At 37.8% G+C, this 27,948-nt stretch overlaps 1 protein-coding gene across 3 annotated transcripts in view; it reads right to left on the bottom strand.

Moving 5' to 3' along the window:
- cic (Putative transcription factor capicua) overlaps positions 1 to 27,364 on the bottom strand; it is a 44,310-nt gene extending 16,946 nt beyond the window's left edge. The window contains exons 1-3 of one of the 3 annotated variants that reach the window (XM_070287545.1): positions 27,240 to 27,364; positions 26,086 to 26,281; positions 11,469 to 11,528 (exon numbers count right to left, since the gene is read on the bottom strand). The gene's annotated coding sequence lies outside the window, so the exon portion shown is untranslated. Of the gene's footprint in view, positions 1 to 11,468; positions 11,529 to 26,085; positions 26,282 to 26,999; positions 27,154 to 27,239 lie in introns of those variants that run through there. The other 2 variants (XM_017176690.3, XM_017176691.3) reach the window with 2 other exon arrangements.
- Between the last annotated feature and the right edge of the window lie 584 nt (positions 27,365 to 27,948).

Genomic DNA, 27,948 nt, shown 5'->3' with positions numbered 1-27,948 from the left:
GGAATCTCAGGATCTGGCTTTGCGATTAGTTGGACACATGGTCGTGTAGCAACTACCACACCATTTACACCCTCGCTGCACATGCACACACACACACACTCACATACAGCACAGTGGCAGCAGTGGCAAGCTTATGCACATATTTATAAAGCTTTTATGTAAATAACTGCATATCTTCTATATTTGTTCATGCGTTACAGCATGAGCAGTGTGTTCTGGAGGGAAAGACCAGAAGAGGGGCCAGGAGCAGGGAGCAAGTTGCCACCGATGCGTGCCTAAGTAAATCTAGCCATATCCAGCGGTCGCAGCTTTATCTCGGATTGCTGGGAAACCGACTTGTGTTTGCTATTCACAGCTTCTGACAGTTGCCGGTCTGTAAAAGCCATAAAATTGGATGGAACTGTCGTAAAAATCCCATCTTATGAGTGATTCTTAAAAAGAACTTAACTTAAAAACCCCAATAATTTTAATAATTGTAAATTTAATCAAGCTTGATGATAGTAAGTTCTCTGGTTGCTTACAGATGGAAAGCCTGGAATACAGTACTAAACATTTGAATCATAATAAACTTTGGTTGAATAAACCTTCCTAATACTTCATTGATGATTAACTTTTCTGTGCACATTTATCTATTAAATGGGCAAGCAATGGGATTTACTTTCTCTTTAAGGTGGCCCCCAAGAAAAGGAGAAAAAATAAGCCTTTCAGCACTGCAATGAGAGCATTAATACAGTTCTGTTTATTCTAGACTCCATTGCCAAAATTTCCACAATTTTAGGCTGGCACATGTGTGCGCCTGTTGGTGTGCGTGTGTCTGTTTCAATTGCCATCATTTCCATCTGCATTGTCTTTATTATTGCTATTGTTGCTGCTTTTTATGATGTGGTTCAGCAACTGCATTTGGCATGCATGTCAATTTCTTGTGCTCTCATTGCACTTCGTTGTTATTGTTGTTGCTTGGCATTGCTATTGTTGTTAGTTATCGCAGACTGCTGTTGTTAATTGGCATATTCAGTTTTATGGTACACCGAAAAATAAATTATCTAAGGACAGATAAGCCTCCTAACGGGGTAATTAAATATGTCTCTGTTTTAGTTTATAACCCTTGCTATCTCAGATCTCTGTGGTATTTAAGGTACTCGTCAAACAACAAATAATACTCCATAAAGGAAAACACAGAGAAATATTACAATAATGTATTTAGATAAAATTTTTTTTACATGGTTAATAATGAAATAAAGAATTAACTCTCACTTATTGGGATTTTTAAATTAACATTGCTTATTTTTTGCTTTACCGTATGAGCTCCTTTTTTTCTTGTGTACACTTACGCACACTAACGCGATCGATCTCAATGCAGTCGTGCTAAATTGAATGCAAAAACTGCAAGCGAGCGGGACAGCCGGTGAGCTGTAGTATAGTGCATTTGTTATGGATATGCATATGTGTATGAAGAGTGCATCGTAATTAGAAGAGAGTTCCTTGAACCCTAACGGTCATTTGTTTTGGCGCCAAATCGAAAACGAAACGAAAAGTGTAGAACAAACGGGAGAGGAAGAGAGAAAAACGAAAAAGCCATGCAGAAAGTTAATGTCGCACTCTTTTCTTTACTCACTCCATATGATTTTGGAGCTCCCTCTCTCCCGCTCCATCTCTCGCTCACTCATTGCACTTAGCAACGGTACACACGCAGCGGCTGCTCTGCCGATGTCGCTACCCGGCTGCTGCAATGTCAGTAACCCCACTCGAGTAAAAGAGCGAGAGAGCGAGTGCGGGGGCGGGGGCGGGGGAGTGCAGTTAGCGTTGTGAATTTGTTTGCTGTGATTTTCTGTGCATTTTTATGCTGTTGCCAACTCGTCAACGGTCCTTTGCCCATTCTCCAAATCAACAAAAAAAAAAAAGAAGAAGGAGAAAATAGGAACAGCAAGCGCTCTTAGTCATTCAAAGCTGGCAACAACAAAATAATGCAGCAGCACCAGCATCAAGTGAGAGTGAGTTGTGCGCAGGGATATTCTCCTCTTCTCCCGCAGCCACCCACCGCCCACTCTCTCCGCCTCTAGCCAGGAAAATCTGAGAACGAGAAACGCCGAATGCCGCTCATTTGCGTAGAGTAAATGCAAACAACTCGTGCACTCGTCGCCCCGCCTGCCTTTCCCTTCCCCCCACATGAACCACACACTCTTTAGCACTCACTCAGGCACACACACGAGATGGCGTACCCACACACGGGCACGCATCAATGCATTGTGCTGCAGCAAGAACAACAAGAGCAAAAACGGCGGAGGATGATTTTGCATTGCAGCGTGTAACAGTGCTGAACACCAAAGTTCACGAAAATAGATCAGTCCCGTTCCAAAATATATAGCAGTGAGGGTATTCAGAAGATTATATGCAATTATTCATTAAGATAGTTTTAAAACTGAGGGACTAGTTTGCTTAGAAACGGACAGACGGACATGGCTAGATCGACGCGGCTGATACTTCATATGATCGAAAATGTCTTCTTTACTTCTGATTAAGATTATAATACCCTGGAAGGATAGAAAAATAATAAGCATAGCGAACCCTGAGAGGCATGGACGGTACAACCCGACAGGGGAAGCAAAAAATAATTAAGTTTATGTGTAAAGATTTAAAATTTAAATTTGAATGTACCAAGAATCGTATAAAATATTAAATAAAAAGTGAATCTAATTATACAATATCTTAAAATCGTTTATTATTAACACTACAATTTTATATGGGTATAAATTAAATTAATTATTAAATTTGTAATTAATCAACAGAGTCCTATACTTGTGGACTCGCCTATGACCTCTACTCATTGTCAGTCCAAGACTCTGTGTGTGTGTGAGTATTTGCAGGGTTTACTCATTTTTAGCTTTTCGCCTTAGCATGGCGTAAATTATTTGTATGCGCGGTGCTTGAGCTTATGCGGTTGTTGCTGTTGCAATGCACTATGAAAAAAACAAAAAAAAAATAAGAATGCAGTGGAGAAGAATGAAAAGGCTGAAGCGGGATGCTGGGGCTCTGGGGAGGTTAGGTGCTGCTGAATGCTAAATACTGGATGGATGCTGACGAGGGCCAGGCAATGGGGGTCGACTTCCTTCGCTCGTTGGCTCGCTGAGTTGTAAACGCGACGTGCGACCGACGAGTTTACTGCAGCTGTGTAAGTGATTCCCTGCCCCACGAAGGCCCCATAAAATTACCAATACCAATGCAAATACCAATACCATGCAGTCTGCCGCCTGGCAACGCGGAACGCGCGAAAATGTCGAAAGCAGAAGAAGAACGCCAGCCAAGGCAGTACAATTTTTGCATTTCTATTTTCCATTTTTTACTTTTCCCCTTATTTTTTCCCCTTTTTGGACTCGAAATAAATGTGGAGCAACGCGGGCGGCGACGACTGATTGCAGTGGCGGCCCTGCGATAAGATGACGAGGCGAATTCTGTAAAAAAGGCAAGGAGCCAGAAACCAGACAGACCAACTTCCAACATGTCGAATTTCCGATAAGAAACACAGACACATAAATGCGTAATTGTATTTCTTCCTTTGCAATCAATTGTTTAAGGAACAAATTTAATAATATAAACTTTTTTTTTTTAATATATAGCTTATTTAACTAGTTTCTTCCAGATGATACATTTAATTACAAAAGTTATACTACAAAAGGAGTTCAGCATCTCAGTTTCTTAATTGTTAGCAGCAATAAAGGAACCTGCAACCCCCCCATTCACTAGGCAAGCGATTTCCCTGCTCATTAAGAAGCCGTCTTTTAATTGGCTTTAATGCTCTTCGATTAATTTGCCAATGTAGCGTAAAGTTTTCCGTAGGCTCGCAGACTAATTAAAATTGTTGCTGAGTCTAGCGCCAGAGAACTCAGCCCAAGAATTCTTCCTGGCCATCATCATCAACAGCACTGCAGTTGTAGTTGTAGTTGCTGCTGCTGCTATTGATGTTGCTGTTGCTGTTGGTCGTTGTGTCGTCTGATGTTTCCAGCTAATTGCAGTTAAGAAACAATTTAGTACTTAAAATACATTGCACTTCATATGAAAACCTGCTAGTTGGCTGTGTGTGTGAAAGATCAGTGAACTTATCATCAAGTAAAGTATATTGGCTCATGAACTGTGGTGGCATGTAAGTGGTTACCTTCTTGAAAAAACTCATTTCCTATATAAGATAAGTTGCATTAAGAATTTAAAAGGGTACTAAGGTATGTGCATATGTACATATGTTTTAAAGATTTATACAAATTTTTTTAAGTTAAAAAAATTAAGACTTATCCCTAAGCTTAACAATCTTTTTATCTAATTAAAGTCAAACTAACCTCTCAACATAGTTTCAAACCAAAATATTTTCAATGAAAACAGACAATTACAGAAGAGAGGTACATATAAATAATCAGCAAATGGGGGGAATTCGAAACCTCATTGCAAAACGTATTATAATGTTCCCATAGTTTTGGGTTGACAAACAATGACAACCGTTGATGATCATGATCGCGATCATGATTATATATGACGCGGCGGAAGGCAGACAGCGAGGAGCACAGCCTGTGGAGTAAAAGTATGGCGCATAAAATTTGCATTAAATCATTTTGGATTTTTGCGGACTTCTTTCTCCTTGTCTGCCCCCTCCAACAGCCTTTATCCTCAGCCCCATCTCAACTCAAACGTCAAACGGTAGCCAAAGAGCCAACAAAGTGGAATGTGTTGCAAATTTCAATGCAATATGCCGACATAGCTGACGCTGCCGAAGAGGATAATGCACAGTGAGAAAATAGCATATAAATTGGTCATTTTCATTTCAAGAAGGCTCAATAAACTTTAAAAAAATAAAATAATAATATATAGGTATAATAAAGTGTAATAAAACCTTCCCTAGTAAGAATAGTTATTAAAATAAATTAAGTTTTTAAGAAATTCTTAGTAAAAACCTAAATTTTTCTGCATGTGATGGTGATAAGTAGAGCCTCAGGAGTAGGGGCGATGAGGCGCATGAGCAAAGAGTTAAGCAGAAAAAAAAAAAAGTATGAAAATAAACAAAATAAAAAAAGAGTGTTCAAAAGAATAAACAGCCAAAGCTCTGCGCTTTATGCCCGACTACTGTTTAAGGATGGATTGCGGATGGAACAAAAATACGAAATAGGGGAAAAATTGTGAAAAAGCTACGGGCGTCGGCATCTCTCTTGTTCGTGTCAATAGCTCTCGGTTGCCCACAAAGAAATTGGAACTGTGCCTAAGTCAACGCCTGCCTCAAACCGAATTTGTTTTTCCAACTTTTTGTTTATTTGTGTTTTGGCCGAGAGGGGCAAGAAAAAATATACTTGGCTTAGGACGACGCACACAATCATGTTGCTTTCAACATTGTTGCTTGCCGATTTTTGCCATTTAAGCTTTATTAGGAATCACTTAAAGAATATTTGAAAACCTAAACCCACAGCGAAATTCTTTAAAAGATTTACTTTATAAGGCATACACGTACCAATAAATCAATCCAAATGCATGGCATTAGCCTTTTTACTAGTAAATCACCTATGGATAAACGTCAGATGAGTCGCAAAGAGTGTAATCGAAATAAAAGAATGAGATATAGGCAATACTCACATCTGTATTTATGAATCGGTTTTATGTAAGAATAACCGATGACCTACTTTACACAAACAAGTATTCAAATAAATGGTACATATCGTAATCGTAATCGAATTAATTACCGACACTTGCAAGAAACACCTTCGATAAGCATTCTGACTGATACAAAACCCATTCTCAAACACACCCAACTTAATGACTTGATTACAAATTGAATTTAAAATTCAAATGAGAGCGTAACCACAATAAGGCCGGCGAGCAACATCAGTTGAGAACGTTCCCAGGTATCCCGTGGTAGCTCGGAAAACCTTTAATAATAATAGCCGTAATTCGAAATCGATGTCTATTATACTACGATGGTGGCAGAAGTGTGCTTAATAATTCTTGATTTCCACACAGTCTCACGCCTCCAATTGTGGAAATGTTTTGTCGAAACGTCAATCAAGATGGCGACCCAGTGTGTATGTCGTTCTGATTTTTTGTTCATTTAAGAGCTGCATTTTTGCTACTCTTATGCAATTTTCAGTATCAAATATTTATGAAAGCAGAAAACAGTGGGAATACATTGATAAAATGCATAAAAAATTCAAATATATACATAGGCACAGTGTGTGTGTGTGTGTTTTCTTTTTGTCCTATGAAAAATGCATTTGATTGAGCTCTAAATGCAAATTCTGGTGCTGTTTGAGTGCCTTTCAGTATTGTGATTTCATTGTTATAAATGCGTGAGATTGCAAATATATTTGGAATATGACTGTATAGATGTACATATATATGTCTGCACCCAGTTGGAATCTTGGCCTGGCGTTATTTAAGTTTAAGTAAGTAAAATAAGAACACAAACAAGACTTTATAATTAGATCTGGACCAGCTCTTTAGCAAGAAAAATAATACTTTTTTTCGTCTGTGATTCATAGAAACTAAGATAGCTTTGGAATGCTTTAGTTTGGCGTTATATCAGCAAAACCCTTTAGTCCGAAACGATAAGAGAACTTCATGAAAACATTCTATAATTGGATTGGTTGTCCATCAAATCCCTTTCAACTAAAAGATATTCGCTTACACTCAATAATAATATAATGGATAATCAATAAGAAAACATTTTTAAACCAAAGTCGTGCAAAACAAGGTAACGCATACGCCTGCGTTCAACCTTTTTTTTTATGAACTTTGGGCCAACTAACAACGCTAATGAGGCTAAAGCAAAAGTTTGTCCCGATAACTCTGTCTCTGGGCCAGAGAAGTTGTGGCGAGTTCAGTAAAGTGATAAAAGTTTGTTGGTAAAACTGTTGGCAAACCAACTTGGCCATTGAGTGGGGAAAATTGGGAAGCTTATTGGCTTTGGATTAGACGTAATAGATTTTTTTATTCCATGTTGAACACAGATCTATAGTATTTTAATAAGTCTTCGATTTATGGTCTTTATTTTCTGGTATTCCTTTTATTTTAATATTTTTAAGCAGTTGAATGGACATTCTTCTTCCTCTAGAATCTGTCCCTATTTTTAAAAATTCTTTGACAGTCGCCCACCCTCTGTTATTAACCCTTTTTTCCCAACAAGTGCATAGAGAGAGCCCGCCTCCGCAAATGTATATCAAAAACCATCAAGGGAAGAAAAATAACATAGGGGAGGAAATCTTTAGAATTCTGTTTTTCTTTGCCTAACTAAAAGCAGAAGAAGGCAAGGCGACGGCGGATGCAAGGAGAAATGATTAGGGGACCGACTCTCAGAGCAAACTATTATGGCTAAAAGTGTCAAAGGCAGGCCAGGACTTCATCCCCATCATTCTTATTGGATGGGGGAGGAATGAACTGTGAACAACACTTTTGTAGTCGTTTCTCAACATAACACGGGGCCTGCCTCAAATTGATTTACTCAAACCGACTGAAAAACGTGGAAAGCAAATCTGGAAAAAGGAAAATTCATTTGCCTACTGGCCGAGGAAAGATTTCCCAGTTAGGAACGTGTGCTGGCACGGCTATGAGCATGGGCAATCTCAAGGATGCCCGCCGCCCACTTTGCCACTGCGTGCGAGAGTTTTATGTGCGTCAGCTGCTGCTGGCTAAGTGGCTTTTCCTAGCCTTTTCCCCAACCAATTCCCTTTGCGCCATGTGCCTCACCTTTTCACCCCGGGGCCAGTAGCTGGCTGAATCGTGTGTTGAAGGATGGCGATGGCATCGGATGAGTGCTGGTCAACGGCAGCAGCTAAGCTGGCCAAGCTTGGCTCAAAGTAATTGGCTTCAACAGGCGCCACCTAAAACACCTTAATTAACTATAAATACGCTGAGTTCGGTATATAAATAATGGACCGCCAGCGAGGGAAAAACAAGTGTCCTTCGCTGAAAGTGGAACTCTTCAAAGCAGAGATCCAGGATAAGTCAACTCTTGTTTGGGTCAGCAAAGCAGATGCCACTTAAAAGAGCCACAAGTGTAATATAAATGATATGATTTCTCCATTTTTATATTGGAAAAGTAGTTTTAAAAATTATTGTTATAGTTATTGTTACATTATCTTTTGTTAGTTCTATTTCTTATGTTGACTTTACAGTTTAGCCGTTTAAATTTTATTTCCATGCTCCATGTTTATTAATATTTTTGTGTCGTATTGAATTTGGATAATCTTATACATTTGTTGCATAATTTACAATAATGTACTAAACGATACGAGGGCACTAAAAACACGTTCTGTTCTGCACAATTGAATGTCAAAAGTGAGCTTGTGTAAAGGTAAATAGAAAATCGAAATATAATATCATGTAAATATTTGACACCACTTAGCGAAATGCGTGAGTGTCGCATCGTGTCTGGCCCTTTTTCGTTTCTAATCCGAAGCCCAAACCCAATCCCAGTCCCACTCCCGGTTAAATTTCCATTCCATGTTATCTCTACTCCGAAGAGGGGCTGGCTGGCTGGCTGGTGGCAAGGTAAGACCCCAGTTAGACCCTTCGCACAGGCACGACAAGGAAATATGTACACGAGTATAAATAAATAAACCAAAATTGAAGGCATTCGGACGGCTTGTAGTTGTAGTCGCGGGCTTGTCACTCTATTTACTTGACCACAATGTGGACGACGATGCTGCTGTCTGTTTATACAGCCACTAATTGCTTGTGGCTTATCTCAAATTTCAGATCGGAGCACGGGGCATGGAAAGTAGAGTCGCCGGGAATATAATGAATAAGCTGAACAATAAACGTGCACCATGATTATGTTCATCATTGTAGCCGGCAAACAGTTGAAAGCTGCAAAGTATGGAATTCACAAACTAATATAACTGAAATTATATACTTCCAAGGACGCAATAGAATTGTTCGGAATGAATGCAGTGCTTGATACATCATGTGATACAATACTACTGTTTATTTAAAATCGATCAATTTAAACGTTGCTTAAACGACCATTACGGTTCGGACTTCAACCTCAACTTCCATTCAATTTGAAATCCCAAAATGGCCACAGCGTCCAACACAGTTGGGACGATCCCCCTACCAATGTGGTAATTGGCTTACTGCTCTTTTGTGAACACCGAATGCCCGAGGGTTGCCCTAAAAATATACCTTGAAAATTATTTATTTAAACATGGCAAGTTCATTTTCCCTCCTCTTTGGTTGATTGACCAAAAAGACCTAAACAAATATGAAAACCTATGCCTTGACCCATTCCAAGCTCTAACATTTTTGAGGTTTTTTTTTTCGACTCTTCCCTCTTCAGGTTCTATTTGTGCAAGCAAAAAGGATACTTTCAGAGACACATCAGATGAAAAGGTCGTAGGTTGCTCAGTCCTAGCCCTCAGGTAATAAAAGTAAGAAAGCTATAGTATTATTTATCACACAACAGCTTTTCATAGTATAGTTTTCTTTTTGTGCATGTAATACTCCTGACATTATGTTCGCTTTCCGGATTGCGACTTGACTCATGACACGCTTTGATTTTCATAAACTGCTGCCAACTTGTTCGGCAGGTGGCTGAGTCAGTCGATCAGGTGCGTAGCCCAACTTTCCGCTCGAGGCGGCGATTTCGAAGGCCCCGCGCCTCTGGCCGCCTCACAAGTTTGGTCAATATCTAAGAAATCTCTTCGTCTCGGTGTTGGCCAGTTTCCTTTGTTTTATTTTGGATTTCACAATTAGTGGAAACTCAGGTGATTGGAAATCGATTTAGGCGTGTGGGTCGGCATCAAGATAATAAAATTAATTTGAGATTGGTAAAGGGCTTTTTGAGAGAAATCTGATTATATTAGAGTGGGTTGTTCCATAAAAAATGGGGGTAAGAAAACTAAATAAACCATTGAATCGTAGGATTTATTGATTTCTGAGAAATACTTTTCCTATTTAATGAAATTCATTCAAATGGAATAAACTAAGGATGTATTACCTTGGAAAATACTTCGAGTTGCATTTTAACAAAGTCTCAGCATTCTTTTGTGTATACCCTTCAGTAAAGTAATACATATACTTTTGTTTACAAAACGATAAGGCGTTTCAAAATGAAATCACAAATAATCTTTAACGTTTCATAATCAATTTTATAATCGTGCCGGATCTTTCCTAATCGTTTTGACATGTTAAATTAGTTGTATTTTACAATCAAAGCTTTTAAGAACCTTTTTGCAAGACGATAAGTGAAAACAATAATAAACTTGAGCCCAAAAAATACGCCTACTCAAAAAACTTCTGCTAGTAGGCACCAATAAATCTCGAAACCAAACAGAAACTACACTACACATTACTTACGGACCTATAAAAGATGGTTAAGATTAAGTGAGGAAAAATTATATTATTATTTACTAAGATGTTCCCAAAGCCTAGACTCGTAAGTCAGCGATTAAAACATAAAATATATAAATATTCAAACATATTTATTAAATAATATGTTATATGTTAACATACTTCTGAAAGTGGACGTAACAGAGATTTCACTGTTTAAACAGTAATAATAACAATAACCAACGAGAAGAAAAAAACGACCCACGCTTTTGGGTAAATCATTAATTAATTTCATTGAATCTTAGCCCAACCCCACTGCCACTCCCCTCCATTCCTCAATCAGCCCACGCAGGCAAGGGTTGCCGGGAATCGTGTCAAAGTAGAGAACAAGCGCTTTCTGTGTAGGCCGTAGTAGGATCGGACTCGGACTTGGGCCCGGGCTCGACTTGGCAACCGACCGACCCATGTGCATGCGTGGGCCGGCCGGTTTGTATTTCCATACATATATGCACGGATTTCTGTGTGTGCAATATGGTACGAGTGAGTATATGCTTATGCGAGTATATTGCATCGGGGGCAAACGCTTCTTACTACTACTACGACCGTAGTAAATTAAAAGTGCAATCACGACAAACCCAGGCACGTCGCTGCTGCTTGCTTTTGTAACTGATTAGGTTGGGTAGCAAAATAAAAAAAAAAAAAATAATAATAATATACACACTATAAAGAGAAGAAAGAAACAAAATAAAATGCCACACAAATGCATTTTGTTAATGCATGTGAAAAAATGAAAAATGATGACAAGACCTTAAAAAAGGCGACAAAAAATGCGCTTGGAAAATCAAGGTTGTGCATATAAGAAACGTGCCCGTGTAATGGTCGAAGATCACCGAGAGTCAACCATATCATATCAGTAGCTACTACTACATGGAAATTGTATGCATTCGCTGCTTACAACCTGTACATCATATAGATGAACTTAGGGTCCAGATTGTAGAATCTAAACAAATATAATCTATAAACAAACAAACAAAAATATATATTTGTTTGCAAAAATAATAAACTCTTGGCTCAAATGCATGAGAAGTTAAAATGCATTTTTGGAGTTTAAAAACATGCAGCTTATCAATAAGAATATACATTGAACACTTGTTAATCTCTATTCCATTTACCCTTAGATTTTATCAAAAGAAACTCCAGTTTACTCCAATTTAAGCGCAATCGAACATTACCTGAAAAATAAACAAAAAATAGTAGATTAATCATTTGGATATTTAGAAAGAATGTTGTTTACTTAATTTATAAATATGCAGCTGTGGTTCTAGGTAATCTATGGACAAACAGACCCTGCGTAAGACTAATAATATCGCTCTTCTCCCCCTTCCACTTGGGGACAAACTCAGGCGGCGCCAGTTATGGGGAATGATAAATACATATACATATATAAAAAATACTTTTAAAGGTCGCCTTTTATTGATATGGTTGTGTATACACAGTTTGCGGATGGCTGGATTTCCAAGAAATTCACATAATAACATTTTTTGACTTTTGTGGCTTTTAATTACAGGGCGAGAGAGTTTTGTATTTGGTCAATATTTTGTTTCTCGCTTTGAGTTTGCATATAAAGCAGCTGTTGCTCATATCGTTTATGTGCGAAACTTAACACAACTTAATTTGGCCAAAAAGGCGGCATTGGGAACCAACAGCCAAGTTCAGCTAAACAGAGAGAGATTGCATGAACGTTGGAATATTTGTTGTATAATTTATTCCACAACACACAGCACACACAGACACACACAGTCGTAGACATGAAGCCGATAAAGATAAACATGTAAATCAAACAAGAACTTTGACTGATGGCGACACCGCGACGCCTTTGGTGTTGTTCTTGCCATTGGTGGCTGATTGAGTGGCGCCAGCGAATTAATAACTTTCGAGAGCCGCCAACTATCGTTTATGATGTGTGCAAATTTTCGGCGTTTTTTGCCCCCCCCCCCCCCTGCCCCCCCAACCAGCCTGTATGCTTGTCGCCTGAGTGAGAATTACCTCTGCAAATTAAAGTCGAAAATCGCTACGCAAATTGAAAGTAAACAAAATACACACAAAATTGGTGAGGGGATAATGGGCTTTAAATATTTACTATGTATGTACATATATTTTAGTGGTAAAAAGAAAAAAAAGCCATGAAATGATTATCGGAATTTCAAAAATAAAAGCTAGTCGATATTCCTCGTTATTATATTTGCTTTCATTTAATTTGTACATAATATTATATACATTTTGGTCAAGTTGACATCAAAGGTATGGGCAGATGATCGTAAATTTTTAATGGTTATTCAAACAAAAATAACCAAGTTATAGCCAATTTGTAGTATTTAATATATTCATAACGACAGACTAAACATAGATTTATAGCTGCGTATGCCATGACAATTTAGAAATGTACATATTCATACACTCCCCTGTTGCATTTACGTCAAATGGGTTTTTGGCAAACGTTTTGATCGATAGGACTCTTTCTTAACCCACCATAACACTAATTTAATCACGTAAAAAGCACCCAACAAAATGTGTACTCATCGAGAACCGCACTTTTTTCCGGCACGGCCAAATATTCGCAAAAATAATCCCCATAATATATGTATATGCATACACATAGATCTATAATGAAAATATTCGTTTTCACCGTAAATATAGTTTCAGAGGAGTGGGGCGGGCGGGCGGTCGATTTTGGGGCGCTGAAAGAAAGCACGTGGATGGTTCAGATTGTTTGCTTTATTTACGCAGCATTAAAATGTGTTTAAACCGTATGAAATTCGTATACAAGTGTATTTATATGTTTCCTTTTGAGAGCTTCGGGCTGGCAGGTGCATGGGTGGTGTGTTTGGGTTGGGTTGCGAGATTTTGGGGGACAGCGGGAAGGTGGCCGCCGCATTGACGCGTGTGGAGCGTACCAAAGTGTGTAAATATATATTTTTATCGGCCATATAAACCCGTACTACGTTCGGGTGTGTAGATACAAGCACACAGTCAAAGCTTTATAAGAAACGAACGATTAGCGCATGAATGAAAAAATTGTACGCCTTTTGGCCGGGCCCGAGTAGCTAAATATTTTTATTTTTCCGCCCATTTGTTACTCGCCTGTTCGGGCCTTATCGAGGCCTATGCCTGATTATTAGATTTGGTGTTGGAATGGAAGCCCACAAAATTGATTTTCGCTCTCCCTTACTGGAGCACAGATAAAATACGGTTGATTGTTGGCATAGGTATAGGAGACCATCAGCCGATATGCCCGATTCGGTGTGTGTGCGTGCTTATGCGGAAAAATAAAAGTATATGTAGATATGTACATATGTGGAGGCTATAGAAATAGACGACAGACAAAACACAGACCAACTCGTCCTAATGTGAGTACAGACAAAGGGTATTTAAAGGCATTTCAATTCTATCAGGAACTTGGTAAACTTGACTTTATAAATTACAACACAAAATGTAAGAATTAACTTAAACATTGTGTAATACTCACAACCTTATGTGAGTTAACTGGTAAGAATTTCCAGAGCTGAGAATATATTAACGCTTTCTCGGAAGCAACTACATCATCATCAGAAAGAGTTATCAATCGGAAAAGTCTGCGGTAGGGTATTTTACAATCGAAGAGTTGAACCATCGCATTGCTTGTTTTTTTTCTGATTTTTTTGTGCTTTATTTTGTTTTGGACGATTTTGATGCCTTAGTTTTGTCTGTGTCTCGTCGGTCGGCAGCTCGAAATAAGTTTCATTAATTAAAAATGAACAAAACGTGTTGTATGTTGGGCGTTATATATTCATCTTCTACTTATAGATTGGCAATGTGCACACGTACTACTCGTCCTCTGTGCTGTGTACACTGCTCGAATATACATATAAACATTATTTATATAGTTATTTCTTTTCTGGGTTGTTTATCGGGCGATGTCGCATAATTGAACTGATCCAATTGATATTTCAGTCAGCCAGCAGGCACCCGTTTTCTCTGGGTGCCCTTAAGTTCCTGATGGAGAAGGCTCCCTGGGGAGGGCGGATTCAGATAAGAACTCACACTGGGAGCGATATCCTAACCCACCAATGGTTTGAATCGAGAAAAAATGCTGCGAAATCGAATCGCAATTCTTTTTAAATATATAACAAAGAATGGTATGAAATGGAACATAAAAAATTCCTTTACGATAAGAAATGTTTATTAATAAGTTCACAAGGAAATATGCAATGAATTCATATCAGGTCAAATGTTGACTTATTGGATATCGCATAAGCAATACCATGAATGCACTTTCATAATATTTTCTGGAATGCAGTGAACTTATTATTGATAAGCTTCAACTAAGTAAACCCTTCACTTTCGAACAAAAAATAGCCCCGCCCACTATTAGTCCTGTTGATGTTCAATAAAATAATAAGTAAACAAAACAATGAATGCAGAAAATATCCATCTGCAATCGGTTTGGAGAACTTATTGTACCTTGTGCCACAAACAAATGAATTTAGTGAGAGAAAATCACAATATGAATAAAAGAAAACCAACAGCGAGATTCATACAAAATTGCACATCAATAAATATAAAATCCAGACGTGGTAACCCTCGTCTCCTTCTTGGAGATGCCTAGCAACATATACATATGTACATATGTACAGATACATATAGGTATAGTCATGCCACGAAATTTAAAATCTGTATTTTATTTTGCTGATTGTGATTAAGTTTATGGTCTTAAGGAAAAAATTCAAAATTAATATAAGCTTCGGGTTGGCTCTGTCTAAAATCTCATTCTGGTTTAAATGTTCTCTTTATCACAAGTGTTAAATTTTTGACCACAGCTGTATTTTGCGATGAAGAGAACAAAATATATTCCCTCAACACTCATTCTCGATTTTCTTTTTTACTATTTACGCGCGAGACCAAAAGAATTTTTACGCAAACGTTCGTGTGTGGGGGAATAGTCCTTATAATATACACCACACCACCCCCACCTTCCCGGATATCCCGCACAGCCACATGGAGCATGTACAGCTGACAGCGGGGTTCGTTTCAGTTTGTTTTGGATTGGATGGACGGGTTTGGGATGGGAGTGGATCGGCCAACAACGCTAACGATGTCTCTGCCAGGTCCTTCTCCGCTGCCCCTTTGTGCCATCGGTTCCATTATGTTCGCGTTCTTTTCACTACCAGAGTCCATTCTTTCGGGCCAATTTTTCGCTGGCCCGCCGTTCTTACGTGCATGTTTTTCTTTTACGCGCATTTGTTTACTATAGATACACAACAAACTTTGAGATACAAATACAGGCGGACGGGCACGGGCACGGGCACACTCACACGCATATGGCCACTGTATCTGTATCTCTGTTGGCCATTAAAGCTTGAATAATACCTAAGTAAAAAAAGAAACAAAAGAAGAAATATTATTTTCAAGCGCTCGAAAAGAAGTGGAAAGAAATGTAAAGAAAAGTATCTAACAAATGCTACACTTGTTCTTCATTCCACATTTTTTTTTGCTTTTTTGTTCGCCTTTCCTTCTGGCTTTTTGTTTTAGTATTTACTGACGCTTTTACTTAAGTGAATTTCGTGGGCATTACATAAACAGGTGAGTGTTAAGATGAGTTATCGGGGTACGACTACGAAATACCCTATAAGATATTGGAAATAAACAATTTATATTACATAATCTCGCTCTTATTTGAGATAATCGGATTATTTGTTCAATATGGATCAGAAGCTTTAAAATAAAATCTTAATTTATGAAATTTAAATATAATTTTCTATTTGAGAATGCTCTATGGTACAACCTCCGATTTAAGATCCAATATAAAGCTCCAAAAAGAACGATATTGATAAGTACCGACCTAAAATGTAATGACAACCTGCTACTGTACACTGGCAGCACGAACCACAAATACCACTAAAATCGAATTAAGTGAGGGGAGAGAGCACTCAGTTTATTTGCTTTTTGAGTGGCGGGGCGATGAGGGGTCGTGTGTAATTTGGTAGTTTACTCAAAAGTGTGCCTCATGTGGATTATTTACCTTTCAGTTTAACAGGTAGCCCAGAGACGTCTGTATGTATCGAGGGACTGAGTTCAACCTAAAGGGAATCACAGTGCCACAAGGGGAACATTAATCTAAAAAAAATCTTTAAACACATTTAGGAGTACTCTCTAATAATAAATATTAATCAACCTAATGGGGATCCACAATTTTATAAGAAAAACCAAAAGTACCACAACCTAGCTCAGTTTGATATTGAATTAATAGTAAAAGTTTAAAAACCTGATGAGGGAAACTTAAATAAAATGATATACCTAAATTATGTAAGCGTTATTATTCTTCCTCTCATCATTCTAAATTGTTGGGAGTTTAAGTTTACATGATTTTGTCTTGATATTGAACAATTTATTGCTTAATTTATTGGCCACTTGACTGATGAAGTTCTTGCGAGTGTGTGGAACGATAATTTTATAACCCCCAGCCTGGGAGAAATCGACCCTACATATATCACACACCTGCTCCCACTTGTGATTACGATTATAAGATTAATTGAAATCAGCAGGCGGCCACAAGCCTAAACAAATGTATAATGGATAATGAGTAAGTAAGCAAAATTTTAAGGTATCTTTTAAAATTATTCAGATTCAACTGCTCTTGGTCTAATAGCTTCAATAATGTTATAAGTCATTTGTATAATGTAAATTAATAATGATATCCATTATAGTGCACATGTATCCGTACCAGATATCCATACAATCGGTATACACAAAATGGATTGAGCATGACAACCGACAGTTGACAGCTAAACAACTCATTAATGAATAGCAAACGCTCCGCCAGCAATAGCTACACTTTTAAGCTTATTACCGAATACACTCGTACAAATAAATGTTCACATAGACAGTCGCAGACAAACAGCCGGCATCCAGTGCACACAAAACTACACTGAGCGCTCTTATATAGATATTCCCAGTTCGTATAACACAATCATGAGTGTGTATAGCACTTGAAATGGCAAATGAATGACATGACTGCGTACAAACTGACTAACTGCCGCACTGACTGGACGGACTGACTGACTGACTGACTGACTGACCGCCTGGCATACTGTCTAGCTGACAGACAGAGCAACCAATCAACCAGCGAATGAACGATCGGAGCGTCGCAGCAACCGACCGCCAGACGAGTTAAGATTAATCAGAGACCCCGAGACTATATAGCGGAACAGTGCCTAACAAAATTTTAAATCAGTCAAGGTAAAATTTGGGTAAGATCACATTCAAGCAGTTAAGATCATAGTTAAAACAGATATCCCTAAACATTTCGAATTGAACTAAGAAATAAGTCACATCCAAATAGTTATTAAATCGTAAAACCATACCATATATACATATATCTAAACTAGTATAAGACTGTGCCTAATATATCTGATTGCTGATCACCTTTTAATATAAGAAACCGATATAAAATTAGCCATTAAAAAGGTTTGTTTGAAATAATTCAACCTACCGCCAACGCTTTTTTATAGAACACTTATGAAACGCACTGTACTCGTATGTGCTTGTGTGTATTTATAAGTTTGCTTTTAATAGTATGTGATATGGGTAAAGAGTCGGCACAATATAATGGTTATAATGTCATATCAGCAACGGCGAAAAAAAAATGAGTAAAACGCTGAATACAAATTACAACCCCCTACACCAAGCCCCTCCAGTTTGCTACCCCTCAGCCCACACAGGTGTGTGTATATACACCTATACACATAAAGATAGAATATCAGCCGATTCGCAAGCAGCAAATAGCACCCAAAAAAGAACTACAAACACTGACATAAAAAGTTGCTGTCAACAAGTTTACGAGTCAAACAGAATAATATATACATATATATAGATATAGATATATTATACAAGCAGCTGTAACTCCCATCGCCCCCGCCCAGTCCCCACCGCTATCAGTTATCATCAAGCAAGAGTTTCTTTTGACTTTTTAGCATATCTTAATTCCAAGTTTAGTTTTCGTTTCGCTTTGTTTCGCATTCGAGTGAGCTTTTCTCTGTGTTCCTTTTTTGGTATTTTATTTATATTTTTTGTGACGTGCCGTGAGTAATAACTATATAGATTATCTAGGCCCCCCAAACTTCACGCAGTCTAGAAACGTGAACGCAAAGAGTGTACGCAAAAGGTTGTTTTTTTCGACGACTCTTTTTGAGGGGGCAGCACGCACACGTCTGTCAAGGAAACGGCTTAAAAGTATTAACTTTTAACGTGCAGAAAAAAACGCATAGCTGATGATGATCGCTGGAACAATAAAAATTAAACAAAAATCAAGAACACGCGGGTTGGCAACTGTGGAGTCTAGAGAGAAACATCATATCTGAGTTTTGGATATTTATTTTTATTTTTTTCCGGCGAACATTCCGATGATGAATATATTGAAACCAGATTTAGTCGGAATATCACCAGAAATACTACGAATGAAATCAAGTGAAAAAGGCAGTGGGGAGAGAGTGCCAAGTACTGAGAAACCTTGCTTATAAAATAAAGCAATTATTGCTGATCATGTTTAGTATTTCAAAAACAATAATGGTTTTTTCAAAATCATATTGTATTTATTTCATTTGTTTACATACTATTAACATTCCCCCATTCATTCATATAAAATAGGGAAATAAAGTTGCCAAAGTATAATTTATTATTGCTGTTGCTACAGCTGTTTGATCATTTCCATCATCAGATGCCAACAAACCGAGGCACACTTTAAAATGTATTCAAGTAGAAACTACACAAAACACCCAGAAAGTAATAAATTTTATAGCGAAATTGTCTTTTCATTCATTTCGCCACAAAAGCAGATAAAAATTTGTTTTATTTTCGCTCTTTGCTTTTGTTGTTAACAAATACACCGACAAGCAGCCGCAGATGCACATGTGTGTGTTTTTCATTAAGAATGAATTCATCGCTTGCCTGTTTTGTTGTTTGCTTAGTTGGAGGAGAATGCCCGTCTATCTGAAATGTCTATACACATGTATGTATCTACGTATGTGTCTAACCTATCTATGATGCATTACTTTTAGATATTAGTGGAGAGTGAGAGAGAAAATAAACAAATTCGGAGGAAAACTGTGGATACGTGTTCAACAAAATGAAATAATATAAATAAAATGACATGGAAATATTACGTGTATCCGTGCGCTCGCAATTGTATCTGAATCCTAACATCTGCAACTGCTCTCGGTGCGATATATACACTTTCGTAGCCACAACCATGCTCGAAAGTCGGTACCAATATAAAAGTATTAATGCCGGACAGAACTGATAGCGATTCCAGTTGGCAAGGCGACTGTTTGACCAACTGACAAACTGACTGGCTGACTGATGGGAATCAATAAAATGCCCTATACACGTGTATATACGTATGTTTGTATATAATTCAATGCATGTATGTATGTCTACACGTTTGGGACTTTGCCGGCTTATCATTATTAAAATACAAAAATTTAAATTACATATTGACTTATCAGCGTTGTGCGAGTGTATGTGTGTGTGTCTGTTTCCTTTTTGCTTTTCTCTGCTTCTTTTCACCTCTTCATTTCGATTATGGCTGGATTCGTAAGTGTGTATGGGTTGATAAGTATAGCCATGCCATGTTTACCTCGTCAACGATTTTGCATTTTATTAATACTTTTTATATATATTTTTAAGCTTTAGTTTTTGTATACATTTTTTTGCAAGTGCCACAAACATAATTTTTCACCTGCAACTAGATTTAATAATTGAAATTAAGGAGTATATTAGTTTGCGGAAAAGTAAAAGCTACAAAATAGAATATGTATCTGGTTTGATCTTGATCCAGTAGCTTCATAGGCCGGTTCTGAAACCGAGACTGGAACGGTAGCCCCCGAGACAGCAGCATTTAGAGCGGTGCAAATACAAAACAGAAAACCAAAAATTTTTTCCGGTTTGTTTGTGGTTTTTTATTACAGCATAGATCTGTGGAACCGGTTTCGGGAATATTTTTAGTAGTAAATACCACAATTTATGTTGTTTTACCCCATGTGTGCCTTTGTTGGGGCCAACAAACAAACATTTGCCGGCTTATTTGGAACTTGTTTTATAATACAGGATAAGCGCTATCGCATCGAATTCAAATTGGAATTGTCATACGATTTTTTTTTTAGTTTATTTTCCACAGAAACCGATTGTCGGGAGCATAATTCTCGGATAAGTCAGGGTCTGAAGAGAGGGTTATGTGATGAGTAATACCAGAAACACTAATGGGGTCAAAACGACGGCTTACTCATCCAAGATTTCAAAGGAGGTGGAGCCCAACGGATTCCTACGAACAGGGGAAGGTAGGGAAAATGCAAATCCGAGCTGTATATCAACGGAAGGTATTATTTTTATAGTTAATAAAAACCAGTTCAAGCTGCCCCCCTTCGCCACTCCTCTCCATTCATATTTAAACCTATTATTATCACAGTCAGCTCAGACAATATGAAATTCTAATATGAAACATGAACGTTAGATGGATCAGAAAAAAAGAGGAAAACGAAAAAGAAGTTTGAAGCTCGAAGCTTGATTCGGTGCGAGCGAACCGAAGCAAATACAAATCGGAGAGTTTCAAAGACAACTTCTTGTTTCCTTCTTGAACATTCCGGTTCTTTGGCAGAGTCCGAGGGACCGTCAGGCGGGGACGGAGACCCAGCAGACGTAATTAATGATCCCGAAAACGTTGACGACGGCAACCACCAGCAACAGCAGCCGAAAGCCCACGGAGGGGCACAAACGCATGTTTTGGACCTTTTTTTCTCGGTTATTTTTTTTTTCTCTTTACCCGGTTGGCAGATGAAATACCAAAAGTAGAATACAGGTGCGGATTAAGGTCAGACGGTCGGGCTGAGGAGCCCGAGATTGAGTGAGTTAAGGTGAATCAATAGTGGATTTAAGGTTGGGAAGTAAAATGGAAATTTAACACCGATTTAGTCGTCGAATATATAAATAAGTAAATATTTTTAATTTTTAAAGAAAATTTATGCATTATAGTTTACTTTCAGCATACAGAATCGAACCAAAAATTGTAATAAACTAAATTAGTTTAACATTTCAGTTGGTATAAAATTTTAATATGGTTATTATAACTAAAAGAAAAAGAATTCAGGCATATGGTTTCAATTTCTTCTTGTAAATATGAGGATCATATATTTTAGATAAGTGTCTCAATATAAAAAAGTACACTTTGTTTAATCCATTATTAAAAGTTTTAAGTACAAAGAAATCTGAAAAAATTATATTATGTAAAACTTCAACGTTGAATAAAAAAGGTTTAAAGAATTATTATACAAAGATTAAAACAATATCCATTAAATCATTATATCCTTCCGGGAAGCCCTGGTACATATATCGAACTTAATTTTATGAATCACTGGGTTTTTTTTTTTTACTTGCAAGTGAGGAACTTTTAGTTGTTATCAACATAAGAAATATTATAGTAGTAGGTACTTATACACGTTGTACATACATATTTATATATATATACAGCATACTAGACGTAAACAGGCAAGAAACTCCGCGCGAGAAATATGCTTGCAGACTCCACAACTGGATGCCATAAGAAGTTGTACTACAACTCGATGTTTATAGTATTTGTATTTGTAGAATGCTGAGGGGCGAGTCTGCAAGACGTACTACAAGATACACAACAACAACAAAAACAGTCAACGCAACATGGAAACCGGTTCGGACAACAACAACTTACATATAAATGTGTGTTGCTACACACACACACACACACACACAGATACTCAACCTAAGCGCACTTGTGTGTGCGTGTGTATTTCTGAAGACGAAGACATTATAACAACAAAACCGCCAAAGGGGCTAGAAAGAGAGGCAGCAGACTGAGTGAGAAACAGACGCCAAACGAGACTATAAAGCCCCACTCTCTCTCTGGCTCTCCTACTCTCTCCCACATTTACACACTAACGCAATTCTACCTCCTTCTTCTGCTTCTCTTTCATATTCTTGAACTTCAAAAAGTACAACGATGAAAATCGAACAAAAACCCAGCATAAAACAAATAAAAAGAGAAGAAACAAACAACAACAACAACAACGAAAATATCAAGCCGTCAGACAGCTACTGGTGTTAAACCGTAGTACACTCACACACTTGCATAGTAGTACAACCCACTCACACAGATGCGACCGAATCAACTATATAACCGCGTGTACAACGCTGCGTATACGCCATGTCTGGCTGACAACGCTATACGTCTTCTCTGCCTGCCTTGCCTTATCGTTCATTTTTTCTTCAGTTCTTTCCTCGTATTTTGCCCCACACTCTTAGCAGCTAATGCTCATTGTATATATGTATGTACAGACATGCATATAGTATATATAGTATATATGTATGTACCGCTGTTTTGCGGACGATCGTCATCTGTGCAGCCTGCAGACCAAAGAAAACGAGCGAGCAGAAGAAACCCCCAGTGCAACAGATATGTATAACATATGTACATACATATTTATGTTTTTAGTATGCTCCACAGAAGCTCTGCAATCAGAATTCAGTAGCTGGAGATAAATTTCTGGAATCCTAAAACTTTGGATAAGGGAGTGATGAATATGCGATATGGCTCCTTATACCAGTATAAATATCCTAAGGCTATCAACATTTTTGAAGAATAATAAAATTAATTTCATATAAAAGTTCAGGGAGTGATGAATATGCGATATGGCTCCTTATACCAGTATAAATATCCTAAGGCTATCAACATTTTTAAAGAATAATAAAATTAATTTCATATAAAAGTTCAAAAACATAATCTTTGATAAGTTATTTTTTTATAATAATTCATAGATCTATAATTTAAAATTATTTAAAATATTATGCAACCAAACAATTTGGGTTGCATTAAAATTAATCTTTGACGTATTGAATTTGACATATTCATTATATCGGATATATTCATGCTGAACTCCGATGAATTTCGGTCCCCTCTCTAGTGTTATTTCGGATAGCTCCGAACGAATTTTTGCTGTCTCCGTTTGCCTGAATAAAGACTTCCTTTAAGAGGCAACACCGGCTACAGATAGAACTTAAAGACCATCCATTACAAATGTTTTTCTTTTTATTTTGTGTTTATATTTCCATCCGGGCATGACTGCTTCTCGGATTTATGTACATGCGTACATACAGACATATGTACATATGTATATGCCTGCCCTTCTGTCTGGCGATCAACATGATCTGGTTTTGTCTTGGATTTTGGGCTATTTCAACTTTTTGATGGATTATTATTGAAGTTTGGGCTGTTTGTTGTTTGAAGCTGTCGTGGCTTAATTCAGTTTTGTAATGGTTCTCTCATTGGTTGTTGTTTTTGTCATATAAAAAAAAATTTCGAGATACATATCTTGTAAATGAGTTTTTTCTAGTCAAAGCAGAAGATTATTTCTTCAAGGTTCCTGTAAGATTTTTGTGGAATTAGGCTTGAGGCTGGAGACTAATGACAAATAAATTAAGCAGATGTTCAAAATAAATGATGCAAAAGAATACATACATATATCTTAGTATTTACACATACACATGTACATAGGAACGTGACACAACTTCCTTATTAACTTTGAAAATTAGATACCACCGTCCGTAGTCACCAAAACTTCTTCCAGTGCACTGGCCTAATTGAGAAACTAGCTTCAATACCAAAATTGGCTCATTGTCCTGGCCATAAAAGGCGAACACACGCACACCAACTACCAACAACACCAATATTGCAATAAAATACGATACAAAAAATAACTAGGAAAGAAAAAAAAACGTGCCATGCCTCGAATAATGAAGTTAATAATAAAAATTAAAAAAGAAACATTTGCCGCTAACGATAAACCAAATTTGTACAAATAAAATAAATTAATAAACAATCGGCGTGCGCGTTTTTATCCGTGAGGAGTGTGTATGTGTGCGTGCGACTGAATTACTAAGTTTTTGCCACCAAAGTTGGATTGCCATTATATATAGTATTCAATATATATATACTCGTACAGCCCGAAGTCGTAGACATAGCAACGGGTTTATTTCTATACAGCTGTTTGGATTAATTCACAGAACTGTTTGCCAATTAGCAACAAAGAGTTCTTGCCGTTGATTAATTATACTGAAAAATTACCAACCCGTATGAGTGAATGACAATAATATAATTATAGAAGGAAGATATATACTAAAAACAAACAATTGTAGAGGCCTGCAAAAAGAGTGAAATCTACATGGTAAATGTCAATTGAACACGCCTTTGTGCTGTACAAACGATAGTAGTGGTCACAGTAGTCTCTCAGAGTAGATAAGTTCGGTGTATTTTTGCAAAACTTTTAATTTTTAAATTTTATTTTTTTAAATGTATGGGATATAGCAAGCGTGCTGATTTGCGAGTCTTTAAATTTGTCTGGTTTAATTAGTATCTTAATTTTTTACTAATACTAAACGTTTAGTCACCACTGTAATCACATACAGTATGTATGCATTACTTTTCACATTGATGTTGCTGTACTAAGTGCGTCTAGTAATTTGCTGATAATTATCAACAAATGCGCGCTCACGCACATTCTAATGTAAATTGGACAGGCGAACTATGAAAGGGTGGGGTGGGGTGGTCGTTTTTGTGGCACAGAGAGATAGAGAAAGAGAGAGAGAGCTCTGAAATAATAACAAAAGCTACGCAGCACTCCAATCTCGTGTGCGATGCAGTTGCCAGCGAGAGTTTTGTTGCTAATTACACCAATACATCGATGACCAGCCAGTCAGAGTGCAAAAGCCTATGTGTGAGTGCGTGCCGGGGAGGGGGAAAGTGTGTGGGCGGTAAGCTTCAGTTGGTAACAGCCCATACACTCGAAAAAAAAAAAAACAATTGAGCAAACAAAATAAAATTATATTTTATGTGTTTGAATATAGGCAATGGTAAATCCAACTAGTTTATTACTGTTTTCCACTGAAATATAAAACACATTTGGGCTCATTTACAGCAAAAAAGAATGGTGACTAGTTATTATAGTAAATCGAGACTTAAGTTCTAATGTTGAGCGGCCAGATAACAACTAACCAAATCTTTTTCGCCGTGCAGTGAATCTTTATTAACTCATTTGTTGTTAACCAATTCGCATGTCAACCATCTTGATGGTTTCCCTAATGAAAGCCACTGAAAACCAGTAACTTTTATCTCTTTTTAAAAATTTCAGTAGCCGCTTCGCACTCCATTGTTTACAAAAGCACATTTAATTTGAATTTCAACATTTCACATTTAACATATCAATGATAAAGAATGCACACACACACTGGCACAATCGCTCGCACACCTTTGTAAATTCTATGAGCCATTGTTTTGCCCCTTTTTGTTGTGTTATTTATGAACAATATGATGTGCAAATGTTGATGAGCATTGTTCCTGGAGTTTTTTTGTTTAAACTTTAAAGAGAGAGCTTGACAAAAGCAGAAAAGAATTTCTTAGGCAAAAAAAAAAACGTTGTGGCCTGACCAGCTACAACAAATGCATATGGTCACACTAGTTACCAATACGGGAGACAGAGCGACAGAGAGAGTCAGAGAGCAGAGCGGGGGTGTGCTGGTATGTGTGGCTGTTTGTGGAAATGAATGAAGCGCTGCTTGCCAACAACGTAAAAGCAAGTGTAAGAGCGAGCAAGGGAGAGGGGAGTGAGAGGTGAAATAAGAAATTTTCCAATTGGCGAGCAAGCACACAACAGGGGTAAAAGAATTTGCGCTTACCTCTTTTGCTTATTGACGTAGTCCGTCCGTATGTGTGTGCGTGTGAGCGTTTTTCTTTCGTTACTTCTCGTTTACTTTGTTTTTGTTATGCAAAAAGCATAGATTATTTGTTGTACACGTTAAAAACACAAACACTAAAAATTATTTAATAGCTCTCTCGCATTCTGGCTCTCCCGCGGTGCTCTGCACACATGCACTGCAAATAAATGTTATGTATATATTATGTATTGGTGTTTGGCTGGGGCTTTACAACTTTTCCACGAGCAAAACAACGCACGACTGTGGAAAACGCGAACCGACGAACCGAAAACCGTGAAAAGTGTTCATTCATTGAGGAAAATTGAAATGAGCGCCTCTGCATGTGTCTCTCTCTCGCGCGCACTGCGTCCGCTCTTTTTGGCTGCTGCCTTGCGCTCTTGTGACAGTGTTGCCAACTCAGCAGCAGAGCGCCAATGCCAATAAGCCGAATTGGTAGGATATGTATGCAAATGCAAAGGGCTTGCAAGTGCCACTTCAGATATTCCAATTCTGATTTGATAACATCAATTATTTAATTGGAATTCTCGGGCACTTGGTGCGGGTTGGCAACACTGCTCCGTAGCCCAGCAAAACAGACTGCGCGTCTACGTCACCGTGCGAGTGTGTGTGTGTGCTGCTCTCTTTTCCTTCTCTCTCTGCCTCCCACTGCCCCTCTTCTTGTCACACGCGCATTTTCGTTTCGATTTTCTATTGTTGTTGTTATTATTTCGGTTTTTATTGATTAAATATTTGTCCAAAATCCACGCTTAACTTAATCACAACTTAGTTCTTGTAGTTCTGCAACACACTCACACTTGTGCGTGCGCGGGTGTGTGCGTTGTGTTAAATCAAATTCCGTTGCTTTGCGTTGCAGGCTTTAGGACTTGAAAACCAACCGTTTTATTCACTAAAATACAACAACCGCAGTTATGTATTATTATTATGCTTTTGCTGGGAGCACAAGAACAATTTAACGCCCGCGACCGAAGTTTGTATGGGACCTGCGACAGTGCTGCCCGTTTCCCTCGATCTGGCTATTTTCAGAGTCAAGTGGCGAAAAGGTTTTTAAAACAGCGGGAAATCTGGTCTTTTTATATGGGTTTATTTATTTAGTTTAATCCCCCTTCATTTGTTACGTTTTCTTCCGTTTTCTGGCAGCGGAGCGGTACGCGACGTTGCTTTGCTGAAAATTTGTTCCGCGACACAACCGCCTCCGTGGAGTGAAAATTTTTTTGAATTTTGAATCAGTGTAGCAGAGCTGCCAATTTGTATTGTTTCCCGTCAAAACTGACATGCGGTCACACTAACTGCTAACCGTCCTAGCTATATAGCTGGGCGGGCTAGCTATAAAATTTGGCCCTAAAAAATCTCTAAAAGTTAAAAAATCCCCTTGAGAAATCCACACCTGATATTCGAACCACACTTGATACTCCTACCACATCTGATACTACAACCTCTGGTCAATCGCGCATTCACTGACGATCTGGTACTTTTGGTCGCGCGTGCACGAAAAGTCTGGCAGCACTGGGGCGTTAGAGTCGAAATGGAATTGTGGAAATGGAACACGGAGGAGATTTTTTATTTTTAATTTAATTCGTAAATAAGGCACTAATTTGAAACAAATAAAGTTTATAAATGCTAAAATATGAATTTACTAATAATTTTTACTGTGTTTGGGGGGGCTTTAAACTTTTGGGTCTATTGAAAAAAAGCTCAACATTTATTGTAATTGTACCCTGCAAATAGTTTTATTAAGTTCTATCCGCCAGTTTTTGAGAAAATTGCATAATAGTTAACTAACCTCGGTCTCTGCTCCGTACAAAATAGAGCAGAAAAAATTGTATA

This window comes from Drosophila kikkawai, chromosome 3R (assembly GCF_030179895.1).
Source record: "Drosophila kikkawai strain 14028-0561.14 chromosome 3R, DkikHiC1v2, whole genome shotgun sequence".
NCBI classification, from domain to species: domain Eukaryota; kingdom Metazoa; phylum Arthropoda; class Insecta; order Diptera; family Drosophilidae; genus Drosophila; species Drosophila kikkawai.
Note: the sequence above shows the minus strand (reverse complement) of the source record. Positions and strands in the feature narration are given on the sequence as shown.